The following is a 13641-nucleotide window of genomic DNA, read 5'->3' as shown; positions in this document are numbered from 1 at the left end:
AACCTGAAGCTCTTGAGCATTTCCACTTCATTCCGTTGATGTAGACAAGGGCGTGTCTTCCACCACGCTTCCTGAAGTCGATGACGAGATCATTTGTTTTGTTGACACTGAGGGACAGATTATTGGCGTCGCACCAATTCACCAAATTCTCTAAATCTTTCCTATGCTCTGTCTAATCATTGTCTGCGATCCGCGCTACGACAGTGGCATCACAGCAAAGTTGGAAATCGAGCTTGAGTCGAATTTGGCCACAGAATCTTAGGTGTATAAGGAGTAAAGTAAGGGACTGAGGACACAGTCTTGCGGGGCACTCGTGTCGAGAATAATGAACACCTTGAATATATTCCATTCTCAACGAACGTTAGCCCTCAGAAAGCATCCAACACCCATCCATGTCTCCGCCTTCAGAGCAAAGCTGTGTAAGGACAACATCCTGCAGTTATGTGTGGAGTCTGGAGAAGCTGAGCTGACACAGTATATTCGCCATCCAAATTAGTATTTATATGGAATATTCAAGGAGAGACAATTTCATTGTCAGGAAGGCAGGTGCCAAAATCACGCAGATTTAAATGATTTGCACTCTTTTCGAGTGGTTCAGGAGCGATTTAGTTAGAGTGGGGGAGCCAGTTCCATAGTGACTTTCAAAGGGGAGTACGTTCAGTATTTACAATGTCAATATTGTAAATATTATGTCTCAATTGCAGGGAGGTGGAAATATGTCGAAAAAGAGGTTGAGTGATGGAATCTCCCATCCTGGCGGAACAGAAGGTTTATAGGAATAGCACCACTTTGGACTTCTCCATTTCTGATCTCATTCTGAGCTAACAACATGTGTCCGCTCATTGATGGTTGTGGGATTTCAATATTGGGACATGGGCAGTTGGTAGCCCACTGGTTTTGTCACGAGATAAGCAACTCAGGCACCTGGGTTACTGATACGAACGGGTATCCAAGTTCAAATCCGAACAAGGCTGATGATGAAATTTGAAGTCAATAAAAATATCTAATGAACCATTGTCGATTGTTGTCAAAACCCATCTTGTTTACTAATGCCCTTTTAGGGAAGGAAATGTGCCTTAATGTGACTCCAGAAACACAGCAATTTGGTTGACTCGTAAAGGTTTCTGGTCAATGGTTGCCCCCAGGATTTTTAAGCTATGAAAGAACCATTTTGATGACCACCTGACACGCCTTATTTACAAGGCTATTGATCAAGAGCTGGAAGATGTGATTGGAATGGATATATGTTTGATAGCTAGCACAGACAAGATAGGCCGAAGGTCTATAAAAATTTACGACTCTTTGACTAACTCGACAGCTCTCCTTTCAAATCAGCCATGGGACATTAAACGCCCATCAGACAAGACAGATTATTTGATACGTCTAAACATGGATGAGTGACATTGCAGAACTTCCTCAACACAAACAGAAAATGCTAGAAAATCTCATCAGCTCTGACAGCATCAGTGAGGAGCGAATAGTTCAAATGTTTCGAGTCTCGATGACCCTTCGCCAGTTCTGATTAAGGGTCCTCCAGGCTCAAACCAAAAGCAGAAAATTCTGGAAAATCCCAGCAGGTCTGATGGCATCTGTGGAGAGAAGCCACGTTTTGAGGCTGGATAACATACAACCAAGCTTACCTGGTCTGACTCCAGATGCACAGCAATGGCTTGCCATCTGGAATAATCGAACAATTATCCGGTTTCCTCCCACAGTCTGAAAGACGTGCTGGTTAGGTGCATTGGCCATGCTCAATTGTCCCTCAGGGTACCCGAACAGGCACCACAGTGTGGCAACTAAGAGATTTTCACAGTAACTTCATTGCAGGGTGAATGTAAGCCTACCTGTGACACTGATGAATAACTTTAAACAATCCATTCAATTCAGGGCACTTAGGGTTGTCAGTGAAGCCCTCACCCCATGAGATAATAAGTAAAACCAAAAACATTTGGCTTCGAGTTAAACATCACGATTCACCTACTTCTCATCAAATCCTTCGATGGATGCTCTTCTCATCATCTCTGGCGTCTCCAAACTGTGTTATTGTTCAATCTGCTGTTTCTACAGTTTTGGCCTTTTGATAGTGCCCCTAAAGAACAATACAGCACAGGAACAGGCCCTTCGGCCCTCCAAGCCCGCGCCGCTCCCTGGTCCCAACTGGACCATTATTTTGTATTCCTCCATTCCCACTCCGTTCATGTGGCTATCTTGATAATTCTTAAACGTTACCAGTGTGTCCGCCTCCACTACCTTGCCCGGCAGCGCATTCCAGGCCTCCACCACCCTCTGTGTAAAATACGTCCTCCTGATATCCGTGTCAAACCTCCCGCCCCCCTTACCTTGAACCTATGACCCCTCGTGAACGTCACAACCGACCTGGGAAAAAGCTTCCCACCGTTCACCCTATCTATGAACATAGAACATAGAAAGCCACAGCACAAACAGGCCCTTCGGCCCACAAGTTGCGCCGATCACATCCCCACCTCTAGGCCTATCTATAGCCCTCAATCCCATTAAATCCCATGTACTCATCCAGAAGTCTCTTAAAAGACCCCAACGTGTTTGCCTCCACCACCACCGACGTCAGCCGATTCCACTCACCCACCACCCTCTGAGTGAAAAACTTACCCCTGACATTTCCTCTGTACCTACCCCCCAGCACCTTAAACCTGTGTCCTCTCGTAGCAACCATTTCAGCCCTTGGAAATAGCCTCTGAGAGTCTACCCTATCCAGACCTCTCAACATCTTGTAAACCTCTATCAGGTCACCTCTCATCCTTCGTCTCTCCAGGGAGAAGAGACCAAGCTCCCTCAACCTATCCTCATAAGGCATGCCCCCCAATCCAGGCAACATCCTTGTAAATCTCCTCTGCACCCTTTCAATGGCTTCAACATCTTTCCTGTAATGAGGTGACCAGAACTGCGCGCAGTACTCCAAGTGGGGTCTAACCAGGGTCCTATAAAGCTGCAGCATTATCTCCCGACTCCTAAACTCAATCCCTCGATTAATGAAGGCCAGTACGCCGTACGCCTTCTTGACCGCATCCTCCACCTGCGAGGCCGATTTAAGAGTCCTATGGACCCGGACCCCAAGGTCCTTCTGATCCTCTACACTGCTAAGAATGGTACCCTTCATATTATACTGCTGCTTCATCCCATTGGATCTGCCAAAATGGATCACCACACACTTATCCGGGTTGAAGTCCATCTGCCACTTCTCCGCCCAGTCTTGCATTCTATCTATGTCTCGCTGCAACTTCTGACATCCCTCCAAACTATCCACAACACCACCTACCTTGGTGTCGTCAGCAAACTTACCAACCCATCCCTCCACTTCCTCATCCAGGTCATTTATGAAAATGACAAACAGCAAGGGTCCCAGAACAGATCCCTGGGGCACTCCACTGGTCACTGACCTCCATGCAGAGAAAGACCCCTCCACAGCCACTCTCTGCCTTCTGCAGGCAAGCCAGTTCTGGATCCACAAGGCAACAGCCCCTTGGATCCCATGCCCTCTCACTTTCTCAAGAAGTCTTGCATGGGGGACCTTATCGAACGCCTTGCTGAAGTCCATATAGACCACATCCACCGCTCTTCCTTCGTCAATGTGTTTGGTCACATTTTCAAAGAACTCAACCAGGCTCGTAAGGCACGACCTGCCCTTGACAAAGCCGTGCTGACTACTCTTGATCATACTAAACTTCTCTAGATGATCATAAATCCTGTCTCTCAGGATCCTCTCCATCAACTTACCAACCACTGAGGTTAGACTCACTGGTCGGTAATTTCCCGGGCTGTCCCTGTTCCCTTTCTTGAATATAGGGACCACATCTGCAATCCTCCAATCCTCCGGAACCTCTCCCATCTCCATCGACGATGCAAAGATCATCGCCAAAGGCTCCACAATCTCCTCCCTCGCCTCCCACAGTAACCTGGGGTACATCCCATCCGGTCCCGGCGACTTACCAACCTTGATGCCATTCAATAGTTCCAACACATCCTCTTTCTTTATGTCCACATGCTCGATCCTTTCTGTCCACCGCACACCAGCAGTACAACCACCCAGATCCCTTTCCACCGTGAATACCGAGGTAAAGTATTCATTAAGCAGCTCCGCCATTTCTAACGGTTCCGCACAAACTTTTCTCCCTTCACCTTTTAAGGGTCATATGCCTTCACATCTCATCCTTTTACTCTTGACATATTTGTAGAAAGCCTTGGGATTCTCCTTAATCTTACCCGCCAAGGCCTTCTCATGACCCCTTCTCGCTCTCCTAATTTCCTTCTTAAGCTCCTTCCTACATCCCGTATACTCCTCTAAATCCTTAACACCTCCTAGCTCTCTGAACCTTCTGTACGCCTCTCTTTTCTTATTCACCAGGTTCATCACAACCTTCGTGCACCACGGTTCCCGTACCCTACCAACACCCCCCTGTCTCATCGGAACGTTGTCATGCAGAGCTCCAGACAAACATTCCTTGAAAATCCTCCACTTTCCTTCGGTACTTTTCCCCAAGAATGCCTCCTTCCAATTTACCCGTCTAATTTCCTCCCTGATGACACTGTATTTCCCTTTACTCCAGAGAAACACTTTCCTAGCCTGCCTGATCCTATCTCTTTCCAATGCTATCGTGAAGGAGATAGAATTATGATCGCTATCCCCAAGATGCTCACCCACCGAGAGATCCTCCACCTGTCCAGGTTCATTAGCCAGCACCAGATCAAGTACAGCCTCTCCTCTAGTAGGCTTATCCACATACTGTGTCAGGAAACTCTCCTGGACACACCTAACAAACTCCTCTCCATCCAAACCCCTAGCCCTAGGGATATTCCAATCTATGTTTGGGAAATTAAAATCTCCCATCATGACAACTCTGTTATTCCTACATCTCTCCAGGATCTGTTTCCCCATCTGCTCCTCAACATCTCTGTTACTATTGGGCGGCCTATAGAAAACACCCAGCAACGTTACCGACCCCTTCCTGTTCCTAACCTCCACCCACAGAGACTCCGTAGTCAATCCCTCCACGGCGTCCACCTTCTCTACAGCCGTGACACTATCCCTGATCAACAGTGCCACTCCCCCCCCCCCTCTCTTGCCTCCCTCCCTGTCCTTCCTGAAACATCTAAAACCCGGCACCTGAAGCACCCAGTCCTGTCCCTGAGACATCCAAGTCTCCGTAATGGCCACCACATCACAATTCGAAGCAGCAATCCACGCTCTAAGCTCATCCACTTTATTCACTACACTCCTGGCATTAAAATAGACACATCTCAGACCTTCAGCCTGAGCACTTCCCTTCTCCATCACTCGTCTAACCTCCCTCTTACCCTGTTTACATTCCTTATCTATTTGCGAGCTAACCTCCTCGCTCTCAGTCCCCTCATTTCGATTCCCTCCCCCCAACCTTTCTAGTTTAAAGTCTCTCCAGTAGCCTTAGCCAACCTTCCCGCCAGGATATTGGTCCCCCTGGGATTCAAGTGCCACCCGTCTTTTTTAAACAGGTCACACCTGCCCCTAAAGAGGTCCCAATGATCCAAGTACCCAAATCCTTGTCCCTTGCTCCAGTCCCTCAGCCACGCATTCATTCTCCACCGATTCCTGTTCTCACTCTCCCGCGGCACAGGCAGCAATCCCGAGATTACTACCTTTGCATTCCTCTTTCTCAGCTGTCTACCTAACTCCCTATATTCTCTTTTCATGACCCCTTCCCTCTTCCTACCTATGTCAGCAGTACCTATATGCATCACGACCTTCGGCTCCTCTCCCTCCCCCTTCAGGATTTCTGGGACTCGACCAGAGACATCCCGGACCCCTGCACCAGGGAGACAAACCACCATCCGAGAGTCCCGTCTGTGTCCGCAAAAACGCCTATCTGACCCCCTCACCGTAGAGTCCCCAATTAGCACTACCCTCCTTTCCTTACCCTTTTGCACTACTGGGCCAGGCTCAGCTCCTGAGACACTGCCACCGCTGCTTCCCCCAGGTGGGCTGTCCACCCCAGTAGTACTCAGACAGGAGTACTTATTATTAAGGGGCACATCCACCGGGGTGCTCACCATCAACTGAGCTTTCTCCTTCCTCACTGTTACCCAGTTACCCTCCTCCCGTGGTCCCGGTGTGACCACCTGCTGATAGCTCCTGTCAATGACCTCCTCACTATCCCTAACCCGGCGAAGGTCCTCGAGCTGCAATTCCAGTTCCCTAACATGGTCCCTTAGGAACCGCAGCTCAACACACCCAGCACAGATATGGTCGTCCGGGAGGCTAGGAGCCTCCAGGACCTCCCACATCCTACATTGGGAACAACATACTGGCCTCACACTCATAATTGCCCCTTTAAACACACAGGGAAAAAAAAAGTGAATGAAAATTTTAAACTTACCTTTCCTCCTCCTGTTTTCTCCAAAGCCCTGCTCTCACTGGGTCTTTTTTTTTAGGTTAGAGGAGGAGGGAGGGTGGGATACTCTACAAGTGTAGAGTATCGGGATTCCTCTCTGTTCCAATTTATTGGGGAAAAAAAAAATCTCTCTCTCCCAGACCTCCCTGCGCGACCACTTCCGGGTTTAGATATTTTTAAAGAAAAAACCCGCGAAAAAGTAAGTTAAAAATAACAGCGCTTACCCGCAGCACTCCACTCGCGAATCTCTCCCTCTCTGCTGCACTTCCAAGACGCAATGACGCAACAATGCCTTTCATAATTTTATACACCACTATTAGGTCTCCCCGCATCCTCCGTCTTTCCACTGAGAACAACCCCAGTTTACTCAATCTCTCCTCAGAACTAAGCCCTTCCATACCAGGCAACATCCTGGTAAACCTCCTCTGCACTCTCTCTAAAGCCTCCACGTCCTTCTGGTAGTGTGGCGACCAGAACTGGGCGCAGTATTCCAAATGCGGCCGAACCAACGTTCTATACAACTGCAAAATCAGACCCCAACTTTTATACTCTATGCCCCGTCTTATAAAGGCCAGCATGCCATATGCCTTCTTCACCACCTTCTCCACCTGTGACGTCACCTTCAAAGATCTGTGGACTTGCACACCCAGGTCCCTCTGCGTCTCTACACCCTTTATGGTTCTGCCATTTATCGTACAGCTCTCCCCTATGTTAGTTCTACCAAAATGCATCACTTTGCATTTATCTGGATTGAACTCCATCTGCCATTGCCAGCCTATCTATATCCTTCTGCAGCCTCTGACAATGTTCCTCACTATCTGCAAGTCCAGCCAATTTCGTGTCGTCTGCAAACTTAGTGATCACCCCAGTTACACCTTCTTCCAGATCGTTTATATAAATCACAAACAGCAGAGGTTCCAATACAGAGCCCTGCGGAACACCACTAGTCACAGGCATCCAGCCGGGAAAAAGACCCTTCCACTACCACCCTCTGCCTTCTGTGACTAAGCCAGTTCTCCACCCATCTAGCCACCTCCCCCTTTACCCCATGAGATCCAACCTTTTGCACCAACCTACCATGAGGGACTTTGTCAAATGCTTTACTAAAGTCCATATAGACGACATCCACGGCCCTTCGCTCGTCAACCATTCTAGTCACTTCTTCAAAAAACTCCACCAGGTTAGTGAGGCATGACCTCCCTCTCACAAAACCATGCTGACTATCGTTAATGAGTTTATCCCTTTCTAAATGCGCATACATCCTATCTCTAAGAATCCTCTCCAACAACTTCCCGACCACGGACGTCAAGCTCACCGGCCTATAATTACCCGGGTTATCCTTCCTACCCTTCTGAAATAACGGGACCACATTAGCTATCCTCTGGGACCTCACCTGTGTCCAGTGACGAGTCAAAGATTTGCGTCAGAGGCCCAGCGATTTCATCTCTCGTCTCCCTGTGCAGCCTTGGATAGATTCCATCGGGCCCTGGGGATTTGTCAGTCATTTTATTCCCTAAAAAAACTAATACTTCCTCCCTTGTAATGGAGATTTTCTCTAACGGTCAACACTCCCGTCCGAGACACTCCCAGTTAACACATCTGTCTCCTTTGTGAATACCGACACAATGTATTCATTTAGGATCTCCCCTACTTAGAACATAGAATATAGAACATAGAGCATTACAGCACAGTACAGGCCCTTCGGCCTTCGATGTTGCGCCGACCAGTGAAACCAATCTAAAGCCCCTCTAATCTACACTATTCCAATATCACCCATATGTTTATCCAATAACCATTTGAATGCCCTTAATGTTGACGAGTCCACTACTGCTGCAGCAGGGCATTCCACGCCCTTACTACTCTGAGTAAGGAACCTACGTCTAACATCTGTCTTATATCTCTCACCCCTCAATTTAAAGCTATGTCCCCTCGTGCTAGCCATCACCATCAGAGGAAAAAGGCTCTCACTATCCACCCTATCTAATCCTCTGATCATCTTCTATGCCTCTATTAAGTCACCTCTTAACCTTCTTCTCTCTAACGAAAACAACCGCAAGCCCCTCAGCCTTTCCTCATACGATTTTCCCACCATACCAGGCAACATCCTGGTAAATCTCCTCTGCACCCTTTCCAACACTTCCACATCTTTCCTATAATGTGGCGACCAGAACTGTACGCAATACTCCAAGTGCGACCGCACCAGAGTTTTGTACAGTTGCAGCATGACCTCTTGGTTCCGAAACTCAATCCCTCTACCAATAAAAGCGAACACACCATACGCCTTCTTAACAACCCTATCAACCTGGGTGCCAACTTTCAGGGATCTGTGCACATGGACACCCAGATCCCTCTGTTCATCCACATTACCAAGTATCTTACCATTAGCCCAGTACTCTGTATTCCTGTTACTCCTTCCAAAGTGAATCATCTCACACTTTATCACAATAAACTCCATTTGCCACCTCTCAGCCCAGCTCTGCAGCTTATCTATGTCCCTCTGTAACCTGCCACTTCCCTCTGCACTGTCAACAACTCCACCGACTTTAGTGTCATCCGCAAATTTATTAATCCATCCTTCCACGCCCTCATCCAGGTCATTAATAAAAATGACAAACAGCAGAGGCCCCCAAACAGATCCTTGCGGAACACCACGAGTAACTGAACTCCAGGATGAATATTTCCCATCAACCACCACCCTCTGTTTTCTTCCAGCTAGCCAATTCCTGATCCAAACCACTAAATCATCCTCAATCACATGTGTCCTTATTTTCTGCAAAAGCTTACCATGGGGAACCTTATCAAACGCTTTGCTGAAATCCATATACACCACATCAACCGCTTTACCCTCATCCACCTCTTTGGTTACCTTCTCAAAGAACTCAATAAGGTTTGTGAGGCACGACCTACCCTTCACAAAACCGTGCTGACTATCCCTAATCAAATTATTCCTTTCTAGGTGATTATAAATCCTATCTCTTATAATCCTTTCCAATACTTTGCCCACAACAGAAGTAAGGCTCACCAGTCTATGATTACCAGGGTTGTCCCTGCTCCCCTTCTTGAACAAGGGGATGACATTTGCTGTCCTCCAGTCTTCTGGCACTGTTCCTGTAGACAATGACGACACAAAGATCAAAGCCAAAGGCTCTGCAATCTCCTCTCTAGCCTCCCAGAGAATCCTAGGATAAACCCCATCCGGTCCAGGGGACGTAGCTATTTTAACCCTTTCCAGAATTGCTACCACCTCCTCCTTATGAACCTCAATCCCATCCTGTCCAACAGCCTGCATCTCAGTACTCCCCTCGACAACACTGTCCCTCTCCAGTGTGAATACCGACGAAACATATTCATTTAGTGCCTCTCCTATCTCTTCAGACTCCACGCACAACTTCCCACTACTGTCTTTGACTGGCCCTAATCTTACGCTGGTCATTCTTTTACTCCCGACATACCTATAGAAAGCTTTAAGGTTTTCCTTGATCCTACCTGCCAAAGACTTCTCATGTCCCCTCCTGGCTCTTCTTAACTTTTCTTTAGGTCTTTCCTGGCTAACTTGTAATTCTCAAGGGCACTAACTGAGCCTTCACGTCTCATCTTAACATAAGTTTCCTTCTTCCTCTTCACAAGAGATTCAACCTGCTTAGTAAACCACGTTTCCCTCACACCTCTACTTCTCCCTGCCTGACAGGTCTATATTTATTAAGGACACGTTGTAGCTGTTCCTTGAACAAGTTCCACATTACAATTGTGCCCATCCCCTGCAATTTCCTTCCCCAACCTAGGCCAGCTAAATCTCGCCTAATCGCATCATAATTTCCTTTCCCTCAGCTTTAACTCTTGCCCTTTGGTATATATCTCTCCTTTTCCATTGCTCAGGTAAACGTAATCGAATTGTGGTCACTGTCACCAAAGTGCTCACCTACCTCCAAATCTAACACCTGGCCTGGTTCATTACCCAGTACCAAATCCAATGTGGCCTCGCCTCTTGTTGGTCAATCTACATACTGCGTCAGGAAGCCTTCCTGCACACATTGGACAAAAACTGACCCCTCTAAAGTACTCGAACTATAGCTTTTCCAGTCAATATTTGTAAAGTTAAAGTCCCCCAGTGCAACTACCCTGTTACTTCCGCTCCTATCCAGAATCATCTTTGCAATCTTTTCCTCTACATCTCTGCAACTTTTCGGAGGTCTATAAAAAACTCCCAACCGGGTGACCTCTCCTTTCCTGTTTCTAACCTCAGCCCAAACTATCTCAGTAGACGAGTCTTCATCAAATGTCCTTTCTGCTACCGTAATACTGTCCGTGACTAACAATGCCACACCTCCCCCTCTTTTACCACCTTCCCTGCACTTACTGAAACATCTAAACCCTGGAACCTGCAACAACCATTCCTGTCCCTGCTCTATTCATGTCTCCGAGATGGCCACAATATCAAAATCCCAGGTACCAACACATGCTGCAAGCTCACCCACCTTATTCCGGATGCTCCTGGCGTTGAAGTATGCACACGTCAAACCACCTTCCTGCCTGCCAGTATGCTCCTACGACCTTGCAACCTCATCCATGACCTCACAACTCTCAACCTCCTGTACACTGGAGCTACAATTCAGGTACCCACCCCCTGCTAAATTAGTTTAAACCCTCCCGAAGAACATTAGCAAATTTCCCCCTAAGATATTGGTATCCCTCTGGTTCATGTGCAGACCATCCTGTTTGTAGAGGTCCCACCTACCCCAGAAAGAGCCCCAATTGTCCAGGTATCTGAAACCCTCCCTCTTGCACCATCCCTGTAATCACGTGTTCAACTGCTCTCTCTCCCTCTTCCTCCCCTCACTATCACGTGGCACGTGTAACAAACCAGAGATAACAACTTTTTATGTTCTAGCCCTAAGCTTCCACCCTAACTCCCTGAATTTCTGCCTTACATCCCCATCCCTTTTCCTACCTATGTCTTGAGTGCCTTTGTGAACCACAACTTGGGGCTGGTCCCCCTCCCCCTTAAGGATTTTGAAAACACGATCCGAGACATCGTGGACTCTGGCTCCTGGGAGGCAACACACCAACCGCGATTCTCTCTCGTTCCCGCAGAATCTCCTATCCGTCCCTTTAACTATGGAGTCCCCAGTGCCTAATCCTCTATTCCTCTCCCCCCTTCCCTTCTTAGCCACAAGGACAGACTCTGAGCCAGTGACCTGTACCCCATGGCTTTCCCCTGCTAAGTCATCCCCCCAAACAGCATCCAAAAGTGTACTATCCCCAATTTCTACTAAATTCTTTGTTTCTCCCCCAACTTGGATGGTTCCCTATACCTTGGTGCGGTGGTCAGTTTGCTCATCCTCCCTTTCCCTACCCTTCTGAGCTGCCGGGCCGGACTGTGCGCCAGAGGCACGGCCACTGTTGCTTCCCCCAGGTAGGCTGCTCCCGCCAACAGTACTTAAACAGGAGTACTTATTTTTAAGGGGCACAGCCACTGGGGTACTCTCTAGTACCTGACCTTTCCCCTTCCCCTTCCTAACCGTGACCCACTTGTCTGTCTCCCGTGGCCTCGGTGTGACCACCTGCCTGTAACTCCTATCTATCACTTCCTCATTCTCCCTCACCAGACGAAGGTCATTGAGCTGCAGTCCCTGTTCCCCAACGTGGTCCCTGAGGAGCTGCAGCTCGACACACCTGGCGCAGATATGGACGTCCGGGAGGCTAGCTGACTCCAGGACCTCCCACATCCGACAGTGAGAACAACAAACTGGCCTCACACTCATAATTCCCCCTTTCTTCCAATGACACAGGAAAAACTGTCTAAACCTACAGCACCTCTGCCTGTTTACGCCGAAGCCCGATGAGCCAAAGCCCGTCAGCTCTCACTCTGCTCCTTGCTCACTCCGCTGCCCGCTTAATAGTGCGGCATATGTATATATCTCGCGCGCGCTGAAGAAAAATTTGGACACTTCCCACAACACCCAGTGGCCTACTTCTGGGTTAGAGTTCAAAGTTTCTATTTTTTTTTAAAACACCCGCGAAAAAGTAATTTAAACTAAAATTAAAAGTATTATTTTTTAAATTAAAAGTATTTTAAAAGTCGATCTCTTACCCCAGCACTCCTGCAAAAAATCTCTCCTGTTTCTCACTCTGGCTTTGGGCTCTCAGCATAATTCCCCACTTTTGTCCCTGAGAGGTCCGATTTTTTCCCTGACAACCCTTTTGTTCCTAACGTATGAATAAAATGCCTTGGGATTCTCCTTAATCCTGTCTGCCAAGGAAATTTCGTGACCCCTTTTTGCCCTTCTAATTCCTCGTTTGAGTTCTTTCCTACTTTCTTTGTATTCCTCCAGAGCTCCCTCCGTTTTTAGCTGCGTGGATCTAACGTACACCTCTTTTTTCTTTTTGACCAATCCCTCAATTTCCCTGGTTATCCACGGTACTCGAATCCTACCCTTCCTATCGTTCTTTTTTACAGGCACATGCCTGTCCTGCAGCCCTAACAACTGTTCCTTAAAAGACTGCCACATGCCAGTTGTGGATATACCCTCAAACAGCCTCTCCCAATCAACAGCTGCCAATTTCTACCTAATCCCACTAAAGTTAGCCTTCCCCCAATCCAACACCTTACCCTTGGGACACCACTCATCCTTTTCCATCACTATCCTAAAGCTAACAGAATTGTGGTCACTATTTGCCACCTGTTCCCGTACCGAAACTTTGAAGACCTGACCGGGCTCATTCCCCAGTACTCGATCCAGTATAGCCCCCTCTCTCGTCGAGCTATCTGCATATTGTTCCAAAGAACCTTCCTGTACGCATTTTACAAATTCCTCCCCATTCAGACTCCCAGCCCTACGCGATTTCCAGTCTATAACAGGGAAATTGAAGTCTCCCACGACAACAACCCTATTTTTCCTGCACCTATCCATTATGTCCTGACATATCCGTTCTTCCACTTCCCCCTCACTCCGCAACTGTGCCTTCAATAGCCTTGTTCCTGAGCTGGGAAATTCTCTAGTTTATTTCCTCACCGCTCCACCTGCTACCCCCCACCCCCCCCCCCCCCCACCCGGTCCCCACATTTCCACCTCAGCTTCCTTATCGCCTTTCCTTTAATAATGTTCCTGATAAATTTCCCCAACCGCAAAACATCTTTCTGGTTTCTAACCCCTACAGGTGTGCTGTGCCAAACACTTTTAGCCAGTGCTCATGTGGAATCACATGGACGGTTTTAATCTGGTGCGGGTACTTCATAGGA

The 13641-nt window shown here is 47.8% G+C and overlaps 1 protein-coding gene across 1 annotated transcript in view; it reads left to right on the top strand.

Moving 5' to 3' along the window:
- The window catches only part of LOC144484329 (T cell receptor alpha chain MC.7.G5-like), a 64223-nt gene that overhangs the window by 27057 nt on the left and 23525 nt on the right, over window positions 1–13641 (top strand). The gene's annotated exons all lie outside the window — the stretch shown is intronic.

Source organism: Mustelus asterias, unplaced genomic scaffold (assembly GCF_964213995.1).
Source record: "Mustelus asterias unplaced genomic scaffold, sMusAst1.hap1.1 HAP1_SCAFFOLD_100, whole genome shotgun sequence".
Classification (NCBI taxonomy): Eukaryota; Metazoa; Chordata; class Chondrichthyes; order Carcharhiniformes; family Triakidae; genus Mustelus; species Mustelus asterias.
This window is presented reverse-complemented; position numbering and strand designations above follow the sequence as displayed.